The sequence below is a fragment of the Euprymna scolopes genome, chromosome 12 (genome assembly GCF_053919585.1).
Source record: "Euprymna scolopes isolate OS-2025 chromosome 12, ASM5391958v1, whole genome shotgun sequence".
Lineage (NCBI taxonomy): Eukaryota > Metazoa > Mollusca > Cephalopoda > Sepiida > Sepiolidae > Euprymna > Euprymna scolopes.
The window spans coordinates 153,553,961-153,571,501 of NC_136493.1; the positions used below are offsets into that span (position 1 = coordinate 153,553,961).

At 30.6% G+C, this 17,541-nt stretch overlaps 1 protein-coding gene across 1 annotated transcript in view; it reads right to left on the minus strand.

The window, feature by feature from the left end:
- The window catches only part of LOC145291564 (uncharacterized), a 130,912-nt gene that overhangs the window by 60,378 nt on the left and 52,993 nt on the right, over nucleotides 1-17,541 (minus strand). The window lies entirely within an intron of this gene.

Sequence of the window (17,541 nt, forward strand, 5' to 3'; positions counted from 1 at the left end):
TTTAAAATCTTGAAAAACAGACAAAATACCTCTGTAAACCACGTTAAGCATGTAAAATGTATTTGTAAAAAACAAAAATACAAAGAAAATGTTTTCAAAAAGTGATTTTTGGAATTTATTTTTTCTAGTAAAAGTTTAAACATTTGTTACATATTAGTATGTTAAAAGTGTTAATACAAACAAAATGGATGCATTTTAATGTCTTGCTCGGGACAATTTTCAATATGTATATCTGGACTTGTGAAAAAAATATTTAAAGTCAAATTCCAACAACGTTTAGAGGCAAACTTGTTGCATTTTGACTTTAAATATCATTGTTTATTTTTCTTGATATCATTTTCGACTGGTGTAGAGTATTTTTGCATTCCAAACTTTGATAGGATTTTATCAACGCAACTTCTATTTTTCATTATGAAACTCTCTGGAGGGGTAAAATAAATTTCACAGTCTAATGCGATATTTAAATAAGCATTTTTTACGTTCATTTGATGGATGTTAAGGTTATATCGTGAAGCGATTTGCAATAAAATTCCGATTGTTGTTAGGTTTGTAGTTGATGAAAATGTAGAAAAATATTCTATACCGTAAATCTAAGAGTATCCTTTAGCAACAAATCTAGCCTTGTACTGTGCGACGCTTGATGCCGCAGTCTTTTTTGTCAAGAAATGACATGTTTATTCTTTGGGAGAGGCACTACCGAATAGGTATTATTTTCTGTTAAAGTATCTATTTCGTTTTTCATTGCTATTTTCCATTGCTGACAATTTAATTGTTAAATTAATTGCTTTGTTAAAGCTTTTTGGCATATTATCCATGTAATAGCAATAGTCGATTTGATAATCTTCCACATTGTCAACCACAAAAAAAATCAGGTCGTCTTCTACTTCTTTTGGGATAATGTTCTGGATTTTCAACTTTAACATCAGCTAGCAGTATCAGAATTTTTTGTGAAAATAGCGAATAATTCCACCCCATCTTTCCAAGCTTATAACTCCTCGAAAAATGCAATTCAAGCCCTAATTTTTTTTTTCAATTAAAGGAGCAAGGACCAAGATTTCATTAAAAAAAAAAAAAAAAAAAAAAAAACGTGTTTTTTTTTTTAAAAAGGTTTTAAACTTCGGACTTTACAGGTAAAATTCGACGAGAACACGATGTCCGTTTTTTTTTAAATTTGAATATATTATGTATTGACCTTTTCTCTTCAATTTGTGAGTAAATAATTATGTACTTATCCGAGTCGAAATTAATTATTTTTAGACATTTACAAAATTGGAGGCGTGAATTATTCGACCCCCTGTCTTTCCAAGCTTATAACTCCTCGAAAAATGTAATTCAAGCCCTAATTTTTTTTTCAATTAAAGGAGCAAGGACCAAGGTTCCATTAAAAAAAAAAAAAAGAAAAAAGAAAAAACAAATAACGTGGTTTAAAAAAAGGTTTTAAACTTCAAACTTTACAGGTAAAATTCTACAAGAACACGATGTGCGTTTTTTTTTAAATTTGAATATATTATGTATTGACCTTTTCTCTTCAATTTGTGAGTAAATAATTATGTACTTATCCGAGACTAAATTAAGTATTTTCTTTGTAATAGACACTGGGGGGGGGAACCGTGAATAAAAAAAAAAAAACGTTTGTCTAAAATATTATATTCGGTTTATTGGAAAGAACATAAAATTTCACATTGACCCTGAAAATATCGTAAAAATAGAATCAATAGAAAAATTTTGATAGATTTTTAAAATTTTAAAATTTAAAAATATTGAGTTTAAAAATTTAAAAATATTGAGTTCGGAAAATTCATTACTGTTTAAAAAAAAAATAAAAATATTTTTATTACTTTTAAAACAACTGTAATAGTTTATTTTGGAAGTATAATCCATAAAGAAAATAAATAACCCACTTTTAACAGAGAAATTACGAGATTTTTATATTGTATTCGCAGTTTCGTGTTAGGGGTGTCAAAAATTCCTACAAAAATTCTGATACTGCTACATCAGCATCAATGCTGTCATCATTATTAATACTCTTGTCCTCATCAAGGTCGACTTGACTTGTTATCAATTATTTGTGTGTGTAATATATATATATTGTCACAAGAAAACGGCATAGTGCAGAAGTTCCCCCCCTTAAATTTTATTTTGAATATATAGTGGTCAGACACCCACACCCCACCCCACCCCATTGCTATCGAGACATTCGGCAACGAAATATCCACATGTGAATCCATGAAAGGAAACGAGTTAGACACGTCATCCCCATTCCCCCTCAAGTCACTTGTCAACAAACTTCAAAGGACATCGAATCGCACGTCGGCGAAGCGGGACTGCCCCAGTGCCCCACACTATAACATCGGAACACCGACTTTTATCGGATACCTAACCATCGGTTGAGTGCACGTCCTCACAGTCAAGTATCGTTTAATATCGTCTCACCTAATCTGCATATTTCTTTGAAAAACAGGCATTAATTACTTATTCATTGTTTATGGTTTCTTATTATATGATTGGTGTTATTTAACTATTACGATGAGGTTTTGTCGCTACTTGGCCTTCGGGACAGGATCAAAGTGTAGTATCTGTTCTTCAGATGCTGCACTTCTATTTCTTGTTCTCTTTCGGTGGAGGAGAGGTCCTTCACGACTGAGACAATTTTTATTTTTGTACCTTTTCTCCACGTTAAAAAACGACCCTGGTGTCTAACTCTGTCCCGTGGGGAGGCATAGTAAATAGGTACATAATTGTGTAGAATTTAACATGAAAATGTTCTAACACACAAAATCATTATATATGTGTGTATATATATATATATATATATATATATATATATATAATATATATGTATACTTGTTTATTGTTATATAAACATGGTCACATCCTGCTGCTACAAATAGCCACTTGTTTCAATCAAACAACAGATATCATCAGGCAGCGACTTGACTATTCAAAAGTTCAATGAATAATCTATTATTCATGTTTATATAACAATAAACAAGTATTATCAGCTCTTTTTATTGAGCACTATCTATCAACCTCGTTGAATTCATTAGTCCATTACTTTTGAATAAAAAACCCCGAGTATATATATATATATATATATATATATATATATATATATATATATAAGTGACTGTGTCGTGTGTGTATGAAAAGTCTCTACCAAACTCCTCTCTAAGTATATAGTCTACAGAGTTGAAATTTAACATACAGGGTACTTGGATCTGTAGCACACTTTTGATTTGGTTTTTTAACAAAAATTGCTGCTAAAGAGTCAAAATCGAAAACAAAACACTTAGGCGGGGTAAGCTGAATAAAACATTACTTCTGTTACTTTTGCGCACGCACAAAATTAAACATTCATAACTCAAAGTTGCCTCATTTTTAACCTTTCGTATCCATCTGTTAGTAGCTTAGACGGTATCAATGCTAGGGAGATAAATTAACGACTAAGGTTGAACAGCTAAATGTTCTGGTTTTGATTCTAGCGGATGGTATCTATATAAATTTTTTTTATATAACTTTTGAAATCATTTCTATATTGGGTTGGTGTAAAAACAATGTTGTATATATAGATATATATATATATATATATATATATAGATAGATAGATAGATAGATAGATAGAGAGAGAGAGAGAGAGAGAGAAAGAGAGAGTCCCTTCTACACCCAACTAATTGTTTGTATTCCCTTATTGAATAAATGAACCAATCCATATCCACCAGTATATAGTTTTTGTGACTTCATTTCCCATTCCTATTTTTCTCCTATATAAGCTCCAATGATACTTGTTAAGCTTTATATTGTCCAGATAAGTCTCCTCTTATAGAATTGAGCTCACTTTTCTTCTAACTCACTAAGCTATATATATATATATATATATATATATATATATATATATATATATATATATAAATATATAGTTGAACATAAGAAAATGACATTATTTTTGCACCAACCTAATATATTGCAATAATAATCAATAGAGAATTGGTTTGACGACAAAAAGAGATCTTCATAAATTAAAATATAATATTTATGCATATTTTAAAACTGGGCAATGGCAGGTGGCCTCTGTGGGTGTGGGTGTGCGCGCGCTCCCCTAAGGCAGCATCACTATGGTGAAGACAATAATGATTTTCACAAAATATAACTTAACAATTTTTGGGGGATGGTTCCCAATTATTATTTAATATCACTCCCCTCCAAAAAGTATTCGTTGTCTCAATGTTACTTCAATAATCACATGTTGAAATGCTTATTATTTATAAAATTATTTAATAATAAATTATTAATTGGAGAAAAATAAAATAAGTGAAATCCAATGTTTTATAATCATTGGCGGCCATGATGTCTTCAATCAATTAGAGTGAAATAATTGAAGCAGTAGCGTTCTTGAATAACTGGCATCATTTATAAGGTGATACATGTTTCCTGCTGATATCAACAGGGTTCATAGCTCCATGGTCGAGTGCCAGACGCAGTCACTGGGGTCCCAGTTTCCAACTTGCTAGTTCTAGTTACACTGATAAACCTATGGGTAACTACATTTAAGAAGATCAGCAAGGCTCACGACTTTACCCATTCTTGACAACACTATCCATGGCTTGTGTCGCCAGTCTAGAAAATTTATCGCACCTGCCAGCATCTTATATCTCTAGAAAGCCACCAATCACCCATGCAAACTGTCATCTAAACTTCAGCTTCTGTCCCACCGACGAAATGTTCCATCACTCTGCCTGTTTTACAAGTATTTTTATGGTGGATGCTCTGATGAACTACAAGCACGTGTACCCCAACCTCGACGAAAATACCCCTGACAAACCCGACAAGCAGCAAAGTCTCACTCCCATACAGTCGAGATCCCTAGATGTAAGAAAGCCTTTTACTCTAATAGCTTCTTCCCCAGAACTGCAAGACTTTGGAATTCTCTTCCGTTTTCCTGCTTCCCCAACTGTACTGACATGCAGAAGTTCAAGTGTAATGTGAACAGACATCTTGCTGCTATAGTACCCCTGGAACTTGGGTCCCTGATAGTAGTCCCCTACATCAAAGTGGCAATATGCCTTGCTTGTGGTGAAAATGTAATAATAAAAAAAAATGCATAGAATATTATTACCACATCTTGGTTGTGTGTCAACTACTAGTCTCTCTCTTTATTAGCCAGTCCAAAAAAAAAAAAAAAAAAAAAAAAAAAAAATCACTAATTTAATAAATTCCACACTGTCTACAAACAACCAGTCTCTGTCCCATCACCGCATCTCTGGAACATACATGAAATTTTAAATGAAACCTTTTGTTTAATCCAGTAGTACTGCCTCTTTAAGAAACAATATATATATATATATATATATATATATATATATATATATATATATATATATATATATATATATATATATATAATCGAGATAAGACACTGATTAGAAATCAGATGAAAGATCCTGATAGATATTACTTTCAGGGCGATCCTAGCCAAAAAGGAGAAGCTCAATTATATAAGTTTAGTGGTTATATTTAAATTCTGAAAAAACAACATACAGACACATATTCGAATTAATTCGAATATATGTGTCTATATATTGTTTTATTGTATATATTTTTTTTTTTTTTTTTTTTTTTTTTTTTACACAGTGATCACCACTTATCGAGGCCCGGAAGCCACTCAGGGATAAGGGTTATTGCAAGTACATTACGTTAGTGAGGAGATTTGCTGAAATGTTTACTTAAGGGGGCGGTTCATCAGGAACTTGTTAACATTGGACTTGAAGACATCCAAGTTGTAGTCCGGAGGGAAGCAGGCAGACGGAACAGAGTTCCACAGGCGTGCAGTTCTAAGAAAGAAGCTTTGTTCATGAAATCTGCGTTTTGATTTAGGCACAGATATAGAGTGGGGGAAATTTTTCACACATATATGCGTCTATATATTGTTTTTTCAGAATTTAAATATAACCACTAAACTTTTATATTTATATATATATATATATATATACACATGCACAAAAACGTATTCAAGAGGGAAAATTTATGAATTAAAATGAAGTTATTAAGAGTGCTCAATAAAAAAAGCAAAATATAATATTTTTATTTATATAGACAAATATTGCATAGTCACCTATATATATATATATATATATATATATATATATATATATATATATATATATATATATATATATCGGACTTCTCAAATATTTTATAATAGTACACCAGAGAGTAGATACTTAATTTTAAGGTTATAAAAAGAATAAAAATACGGAAGTTAAGATGAGAGAAAATAAAAGCACGAGATAAATGGATCAGAGGCATGTCCTTACTTACTCTACCTCAGACAACCCTCCTACCCCTATTCTAAGACAAGATTCTTAAATAAAACCTTATGGTATTACTGGACGAATGCTTAGCATAATTAGATCCTTCTTAAATGAGAGAAGAATCCAGGTTGTCCTCGGTGGGCGTATGTCCAAAAAATTTTATATAAATGCGGGTGTACCTCAGGGATCGATCCTTGGACCTTTATTATTTCTGATATTCATAAATGACTTAACTAATAAAATTGTCTCTGAGATGGGTATATTTGTCGACGACACCACGCTCTATAGCAGGCACGTTGGGAAAACTAATGAGCACATATCTAAGGTAATGGCCGAATCCCTAGAGGAAGATCTTCAGTCTGTAGTGGAATGGGGTCATAAATGGATGGTAACGTTCAACACTGCCAAGAAAAAGCTCGTTTCCTTTAATAATTACATGAAACCTTACCAACCACCAATGGCTAGAGATATTTTACCTGAAAGCACTTCGTTCAAGCTCTTTGGCTTAACATTCACATGAAACATGAGTTGGAATAGATACATTGTGATCATTGCTAAGTCTGCTCCAAAGAAGGTGGGCTCTCTCTATCATGCTAGAAAGTTACTTACGCCTGAAAGTACCTTGTACCTCTACAAAGCCTTCATTCGCCCATGTATGGAATACTGCTGTCACATTTGGGCTGGTGCATCAGCTACTAGTCTCTCACTCCTTGACAGGGTTCAAAAGAGAGTCGCCAACCTAATAGAATTCGAACTGTCATCTAAGCTTCAGCCCCTGTCCCACCGAGGAAATGTTGCATTCCTCTGCCTGTTTTACAAGTATTTTAATGGTGGATGCTCTGACGAACTGCAAGCACTTGTACCCTCTTGACGAAAATACCCCGACAAACCCGACAAGCAGCAAAGTCCCACCCCTATACAGTTGAGATCCCTAGATGTAAGAAAGCCTTTTACTTTAATAGCTTCTTCCCCAGAACTCAGGACTTTGGAATTCTCTTCCAGATTCCTGCTTCCCCAACTGTACTGACATACAGAAGTTCAAGTGTAATGTGAACAGACATCTTGCTGCTAAACTCCCTACATAGTACCCCTGCAACTTAGGTCCTTGATAGTAGCCCCCTACATCAAAGTGGCAATATGCCTTGTTTGTGGTGAAAATGTAAGAAAAAAAAAAGAAAAAGAAAAAAATAAACAGAAAGATCCTATTTTTGTAGGTGATATAAGGAAATGATTTTGTATCTTGAGTTGTTTTTTCAAGGGAAATTCTTGGCCTGAAAACGTAGTCTCCCCAATAATGACTACAGAAACATGTATGCACATATGTAGCCATCAATGTTTGTATAAATAAATTAAATATATATATATATATATTTACTATCATGGGTACCTGCTGTTGCCCAGGTCAACATAAAGTTCCGTTTTGGACACACCTACCTAAGGATATTAATCATTTTCATCGTGGGTAACATCAATACCCCCCCCCCACACACACAACAATTTCAAAAATAAAACAGATAAAAACGTAAATGTAATCGCCCAAAAAAAGAAGTACGTTATACCCTCTCCACCAGGTGAGATTCTAATAATAGTAAAAATCATTTATTTATGGTCGTCCGAAATAGCTACCCTTAAAAATGTGTGAAGGGAATGCGGTATTATATCGGAGCACACTTACACATTTCCTTTACCCTATCTCCTCCCTCTTTGCCGTCGATGGCCATTCAACAGTCAACTGAAGTAAAAGATTTCAATCCTTATCTCGAGAAAGTTTTTTCACCGGCAATGAACGGCCATAAAAAAAAATAAAATAAAAATATTAAGTTTTCTTGGAAAAAAAAACCTAAATGTTTTCCTGTACTTTCATCTAACAATTTACGCTTTTCGTAAACATATTTTTATGTATTTTCTTTAAAAAATATACATATATATATAAAATTTCTGTTAACCCCCCCCCCAAAAAAAAAAATTGACTTAACAAAAACTCTAAGGGGGGGGGGGAAGAAAAAAAATGTGTACTTACACCTAAGAATTTATGGTGAAAAAAGTAAAACTTTCATCTTTTCTTGCAGGAAAAAAAAAAACAACAACTTTTTGTTGATAAATAGTTTGATAAAAAAAACAAAACAAAATATATAAAATAAATAAATAAAAATATTTTCAGTCCTTTAAATCAAAAATAACAATAAAAAAATTAATCAAAAATAACAAATTTTTGATTATTTACATTTGTATTTTTTTACGGTTTGTTTGTTTTTAAAGCGTCTGTTACAACACTCGGCTTAAACCGATGATTGCCGGTCTCGCCCGATCCATGCTTGATGGGAATTCCCGAGAATCCGGGTCAAATTATGCAAGAGTGTCGAATATTTAAAAATAAAACAAAACATTTTTCTGTCTACATGATTTTTTTTTCACACTAAAAACGTCTTGCGATTTCATCAGGGGAAATAACTCTACTTGTTTAATAAAAAAAAATCAATGTCGGAAGTAATAATTCCAAATAAATTAAATTAAATATATTATCAATATAATTGTTATTTAGATATTTTAATATAATAAACAAATTATCTTAATTATATATTTTTTAAAGAATCATACTATATATAGAAATAAATGAAATACTAAACTTACGGACCTTTTGTATATATTAATCAAATTGTGAACAAACAAACAAAAAGACAGGAATACGAATTCATATATATATATATATGTAATTGTTATCATCAGAACTTCTCTTTCTCTCTATATATAGATTATAAAAATTATGAATACACCAAGCCTCAAAGAAAAGAAAAAGAAAATGAAAACAGCAACAATCGCTCCTGATGATAATCGGATGCACCGATAGAAAGCGCTTAAGAATATGGCTGAACAACAAATTTTATAAGAACATGCCAGCTGAAATTAAATCGGAAAAAAGAATAACATGCTTGAATATATATATATATATATATATATATATATATATATATAGAGAGAGAGAGAGAGAGAGAGAGAGAGAGAGAGAGCAGTTATGATGATAGCAATTAACTGCTTTATATTTTACTAGCGGGGGGGGGGGGGCGGCGTTGCCCGGGTGTTTGAAATTAAATCAGAAAAAAGAATAACTCATGCTTGAATATATATATATATATATATATATATATATATATATATAAAATCACTATCCACTTATCAAGTGTTTCCTTTTCAGATTAAATATGTTTTTAACTCTTTTTCAAAGTGTTTTTTAACATGTTTTATTAACTGTTTGCTCTTATATATATATATATATATATATATATATAGAGAGAGAGAGAGAGAGAGAGAGAGAGCAGTTATGATGATAGCAATTAACTGCTTTATATTTTACTAGCGGGGGGGGGGGCGTTGCCCGGGTGTTTGGAGGTGTGTGTGGTTTTGAGTAAATCAAAACTCGGAGGGGGGGGGGTAAAATAATTAAAAAAAAAGTTTTTGTAGGTAAGTATGAGGATCGAACTCGAACCCTTGAGGCAAAGTTGGAAATTAAAGTGTGAAAAAAAAAACAAAAAAAACATGCAACGTTAACCATTGGGCCACCACAAAATACTAATGGAAACACGTTTGAATTTATTAACAGAATTGACACGTGTCTGCAATAAAAGTTAACTCTGCTGCTTCTATTTGACCTCATTAACTTTTGCTGCGGGGCAGTGTTTGGGTTTGTTTGATTTTTGACTGTTTTTTTTCCCAAAGATGTTGGGGAGGGGGAAACCAGCTCTCTATTGTCCAGATTGAATAGTAATTGTCTGATATAAGGAGTTTGGCCCCACATTGATCAAAGCTGATTGCTTCTGGACGTTTCCCGGTGCGAATGCTGAGAACAGAGCCTTAGCTTTGAATTAGTTTCAGTTTTATACAAAAAAGCTGAATGAACACAAGACAGGCTGAAATAGCAATAATTTTGTAAAAATCTACTTAAATAAATCTAGAGGCGCCTGGCGTTCCCAAATCTAGGGGGTATATAAACAGTTCTAAGCGATAGTAACCCTCCCGGGAGCATCGGCAAGAAAAGCCTTTGTGAGACATACATAAAATGTTCACACACATTTTGCCTTTTATATATATATAGACTAGCGGGCGAACCCAGCGTTGCCCGGGTGTTTGGATGTGTGTGTTGGTGGTGGTGGTGGGGGGGGGGTTAGATTAAAACAACCCTGTTAAAAAAAAAAAACGTTGGGCGGTTGTTTGGAGGTGTAAAAGAAAAAAAAATAGTTTTAGTATAAAGGTAGGCTTGAACCCCGAACGTTTGACACGGAGGTGGAAAGGAAATGGGAAAAAAAACCCTGCGACCTAACCATCTCGACCACGGGAACAGATGAATTGATAAGTGTGTTAAGTTGACGTTTATAAACTGAAATTAGCAGGTGCGACAACGTCAAGTTGCGGAAGCCAGTTTCTGTTTTCCCCGCTACGCGGCGATCAAACAATAAAAAAAAAAACACAAAAAAAACTAACGTAAGGCAAACGAACGATGAAAACAGAAAAACGAACACATAAAAAATGGCTTAAATAATTTAAAAAATCGGTGAGTACCCGGGTGTTTTTGGGTGTCGCTAAGAATAAGCGAAGTAAAAAAAAAAAAAAAAAAGCAGAAAAACGAACGTTACGTGAAAAATGGCTTAAATAACACTGGTTCAATATTTAAATTTAAAAAATCGAAGAAAAAAAAAAAAACATCTCACACCACGATTCGAACCCAAAACGTTTAGATAATGAACCAACTGAGCTAACGCGACGTACATGAAATTTGTTCGTTTTTTTTAACTATTTAAAGTAAATCAGGTCATGACGTCATCTGACACATGCGTAGAATCGGTCATTGTCAATTTTGGGGTGAAAAAGTTAACGTCTTTGGCCAATTTTTTGAGCAAAGGATGTAGCTCCGATGTGATACCGAGTTTGTGAATTTTCGTTGCGTCTGTTGAAAGTTTTTAACAGACATCCAAACATACAAGCATACATACATACATTTTCATTTTCACTTTTATATATATATATAGATGATCAAAAGAAATTCAAAATGAATATAAAAAAATCAACACATGTCACAATTTTAGTTTTTAAGTAAAAGAAAAATTGTTTGCAAGAAACCTCCCATTTCACGAAATATGAAATTAACTTTAGATTTGATAAAAAAAAAAAAATTAACACATGTTACCATTTGTTTATGACTTTTATTTGATCTGTTTTATCGGAAGTTTTCAAACGTTTGCATCATCTGATTGATTAACCATGCATCGCCTCAACCCCTCAATTATGACTGATTTAAAAAGAGGTTTTAAAAAAAACTACTATTGTTACATAGTCATATCAACACTTTATGGCATTACAAAACAACAACATAATTGGATTGATGAATAATGCTACAAAAGGATTGGGAATGATAGTTGCAAACGACAGAATTTGCTGATTTAAGATAAAGGCTCAACAAGTATTTGTTGATATTAAACTTGAAGAGGACTACATTGTAGTTAGCAGGGAAGTAGTCTTGTGATATTGTATTCCAGTTGGGAAGTTTTTGAAAAGAAACTGTTTAAAAGTTCTGTGTCGTTTTAGGTACACACAGAAAGAAAAGTGCTTTGCAATGGTGGTAACTAGAGGAGTCGTTGTTGTGAATGTTTTATAGGAAGAAACCAAAAATTGAGCTGAAAATTTAGTCAGGAGTTCAATCCTACCAGAAAGGTTGGTTGTTTTTAACAGGATTTAACCCATTTGAATTATTCAATACCAAAGCCAAACTTTTTATTTTTATTTTTTTCTTAACTTTAAAAAAAAACAAACAAAAAAAAAACTTTTTTCATCCCAAACAAGGTATATTCCCATTTGGAACATAAGGGGCTACTATTTGGGATTGTGTCTAATAGGTGAATGTGGGAAGTTGAGCTGCAAGATGGGTTGTTTACACAGCAATTTTTGTTTCACAAATGTGAGTTGATTTTTGTATGTTTTTATTTTTTTAAGAGTTTACATATTCCTATTTTTTTTTTTACGAAACCTTAATATTTGCGTGGATGGATGTCATTCCAAAAGGTAAACATCTTATATTTTTTTAACTCCAAAAGTTCAAGAGCTATGAAGATGAGACTGGTATCATTAAAACAGACAACCTTTCATGCTCCAGAATTTTTTTTTATACATAGTCAACACCACTCTGCTTCTGACGCACATTCATGACAGTGGTTGCTTTCTTTGAGTCTCATACGGTCAATATCTTCAACAGAGAGATGAAATTTTCAGATCATGAATGCAATGCTTCAGTCATCATAACAAAGCAATTTGCAACCCCCTTTGATTTATTCAGATGAAATAAAATATTGGAGGCATTACTTTTAAAATGCTCCTTGTATTTTATTGTTTTGATCAAAATTTGAATATTGGGAGACTTTTAGAACCTGCTGTGTGAATTTTAAAAATACTTTTTACATTTTTGTTGGGATGTGGGTCAGTGTTTTGTTGCAGCTGTTGCACAGAGATGTAGTTTCTGATTTGAACCAGAATAATATAAATCTTAATCGTTGAATGTCAAAATGTTACAGAAAAAAATGATTTTCAAATCGCCAAGTTCGTTACACATGTAACAAAAATCCATCCGGTTTCCTTTTCGACGTTATCGCAAACAAGCTTTCTTCAACTGACATCAGAATGCAAAGTACACCATACCGACGTCGAGCCGACAAAAAATAACTCATCCCCAACTGAAGAAATGCTGGCTTTTTATAGAGTCAAACTCGACCGCATCTCAATTTGCATAAGACATGTTTTTGTCTTGTGTCGGTCGGGTTTTCTCTTTCTTTTCTTAAGCAAATGACGCCTGCACTAATAATGCACAATACAGTTTTTTCTACAGAATTTGACATCTGTTTCTCTGCAAAACAATGCATAATGGCATTAGCACTGATTGATGCCATAAGAAATAATCATGAAGCATCACGAAGAATGGAAAGAACAAAAAGGAATAAAACCATTCAGATCTCAAGTGAAAGTGTGCAGAGAGTATGGTGATCCTGGGCGAGGGGTGCTTATTGCCACTCAAATGAGAAAAACCAACGGTCGTCAGTAGTAAAATCTCAATGGTAAACAACTCTCACGATAATGCAAAGCGATTTGCAATGGTTATTAAAAATGGATAGTACTAGATACCTGCGGGAGACTTGTTCTTACAGACTTCAAGAAATACAACCTATTGTTGCCAGTGATCAATCATTGACTTCTGGGAGAACTCCAAGTGAGTAATAATGATAACAGTAAAATAATAAATAATAACAGTAAAATAATAATAAATAATAGTAAAACAAAAAGATACAAGAACGTAACATGGAACCAAAAAAACTGAAACAACAAAATTGTAAGTTAACTACTCCCACCCCAAAAAAGTAAACAAAAAAATATGTCAGCATTGACTAGTGCCACAACAAATAGTTCAGAAGGGTCAAGGAGGATGGAAAGACCTACGAGAGAAAGCACTAATCAGACTTCCACTGGATGAGTGCCAAGAAGACTGAAACCTTGGAAAGGTTTGTTGCCAATGAAATTCCAGCAAAGATCAGTGACTATTGCCAGCCAAAAGTCAATAGCAACTGGGGAAACTTGTTGTCACCCACATTCCAGGGAATACCATCGATTGTTGTCAGTGCGTAATCTCTGATGATGACCTATGTGAGAACTCCTAGTGAGTATAAATAATACAAGGAGCATTCAATAAGTTTCCAGACTTTTTTTCGTATCGACAATTAAGTACACACATGAAACTCTAGTCCCCTTTGAAGTAATCTTCTCTGGCTGCAATGCACTTTTTAGACTGTTCCAACAACTTTTTCAAGGCTCCATCGAAGTCCTCTTGTGTGAGCAGTCTCTTTCATCTCCTCAATTGTCTAATAACAACAGCCTCTAAGATTTTCCTTGAGCTTAGGGAATAACCAAAAGTCACAGGGAACAATGGACTAAGGGGAGTGAGAAACTGTCCTGACAACGTTTTTTTTCTGATCTCCTTCGAAAAAACTTTGCACAAATCTTCTGCATTTTCAGTTTCTCACGAACGATTGTTTGTACAGTTCCCGCACTGACATCAAACTGTGCATTTAATGTCTCAATAGACACACGATGGACCGTATCCATGAAATTCTTTATTTGGCCAATCAACTCTGGTGTTTTTATTTCCTTACTCCTCCCACACCTTTCATTAACTCAAAAACTGATGCTCGATTCTCCAAGTGATCTTTGCTTCTGACTAGCCAATTTTCATTTGTTTTTGAGGTTTTGTCAATGAGTGTTCAAGAAAACAAATCAAAAACAAAAAGTCTTTCTACATACATGCACAGTTGCAATTGGTTATTTTTTTTTTTTTTTGTAGCTTTTCCATGTACAAGTCATATTCTCATTATGGTTGTGATTTGCCTAACTCAAGACGAATCTACTTATGCATGGAATGCAATAAAAACTTGTTTGCTTGCAAAGGTTTTATTTAGGAGAAGGTTATTTACAGGAGGAGAGACCAATTTAATTCTCATTACTTTATAACTTGCCTCTTCATCGGGGTGATAGTTGTTTAGTTTCTTTCTACATTTTCAGACCACATGTTGTCTCTTTTGCTTCCAGAATCTGAATACCCAGAAACTGTTCTGTCTCCCAAACACATGATGTCATTTCTCTGCAATATCATTCAACACCTGCATTTTTAGTGCGTTTTGTCGAGAGAACTAACCCTAGATCTCACCCACCTTAATCACGCTAGCTGCACTGGGTCTATTTCCAATTTCCATCAGGTTATTCTGATGCACCTAATGTAACCCTCACCCAAATTCATACTAGATAACGTAATCTGTACTTACTAGCATAGAATCCCAATATACAACACACCTCTCTAGTTTCTTCCCACCATCCCAAAGTAATTTTGTTTTATAAACACTGTAATTGTATCATGAAATTGCATTGAAGCAGATTATAAAGTGTATTAAGGATTGAACCTTCAACCTCCAGAAGAGTGAAATTTACAACTGAATTTTACCAAGTATTTTAACCACCACACCAGGATTCTTGCAGATAATTGTAAATTACTTGTGATTTCTACTATGTTATGGCTGATGAAATGAGAGCATGCTATCCTTGTTGATTAGAGTTCTGTTTGAAAGTGCATGCAGATTCCCCAGAGTTCAACATAAAAATTCCAGAGTTCGACAAGGTACACCAGAAGGCGGCTAGAGGTTAAATTGCCCGAAATACAATGCAACTAACACTCAAGTTGAGAAAATTAGTCCGAAGAATCCAATATAAATAATCAATCCTCATCTAAAAAATTCAAAACGTTAATAACGATTTAATTCTAATATATTATGATATAATTCTAATATATTATGATATAATTCTAATATATTATGATATAATTCTAATATATTATGATATAATTCTAATATATTATGATATAATTCTAATATATAACGATATAATTCTAATATATAACGATATAATTCTAATATATTATGATATAATTCTAATATATTATGATATAATTCTAATATATTATGATATAATTCTAATATATAATGATATAATTCTAATATATAATGATATAATTCTAATATATAATGATATAATTCTAATATATAATGATATAATTCTAATATATAATTATATAATTATAATATATAATTATATAATTCTAATATATAATGATATAATTCTAATATATAATTATAATATATAACGATATAATTATAATATATAATTATAATATATAATGATATAATTATAACATATAACGATATAATTCTAATATATAACGATATAATTATAATATATAACGATATAATTCTAATATATAATGATATAATTCTAATATATAATGATATAATTCTAATATATTATGATATAATTCTAATATATTATGATATAATTATAATATATTATGATATAATTCTAATATATTATGATATAATTCTAATATATTATAATATAATTCTAATATATAATGATATAATTATAATATATTATGATATAATTATAATATATTATAATATAATTCTAATATATAATGATATAATTCTAATATATAATGATATAATTCTAATATATTATGATATAATTATAATATATAACGATATAATTATAATATATAATGATATAATTCTAATATATTATGATATAATTCTAATATATAATGATATAATTCTAATATATAATGATATAATAATATATTATGATATAATTATAATATATAATGATATAATAATATATTATGATATAATTCTAATATATAATGATATAATTCTAATATATAATGATATAATTCTAATATATAATGATATAATTCTAATATATTATGATATAATTCTAATATATTATGATATAATTATAATATATAATATAATTCTAATATATTATTATATAATTCTAATATATTATGATATAATTCTAATATATTATGATATAATTATAATATATAATGATATAATTCTAATATATAATGATATAATAATATATTATGATATAATTATAATATATAATGATATAATAATATATTATGATATAATTCTAATATATAATGATATAATTCTAATATATAATGATATAATTCTAATATATTATGATATAATTCTAATATATTATGATATAATTATAATATATAATGATATAATTATAATATATAATGATATAATAATATATTATGATATAATTCTAATATATAATGATATAATTCTAATATATTATGATATAATTCTAATATATTATGATATAATTCTAATATATAATGATATAATTCTAATATATAATGATATAATAATATATTATGATATAATTCTAATATATAATGATATAATTCTAATATATTATGATATAATTCTAATATATTATGATATAATTCTAATATATAATGATATAATTCTAATATATAATGATATAATTATAATATATTATGATATAATTCTAATATATTATGATATAATTCTAATATATAATGATATAATTCTAATATATAATGATATAATTCTAATATATTATGATATAATTCTAATATATTATGATATAATTATAATATATAATGATATAATTCTAATATATAATGATATAATAATATATTATGATATAATTCTAATATATAATGATATAATTCTAATATATTATGATATAATTCTAATATATTATGATATAATTCTAATATATAATGATATAATTCTAATATATAATGATATAATAATATATTATGATATAATTCTAA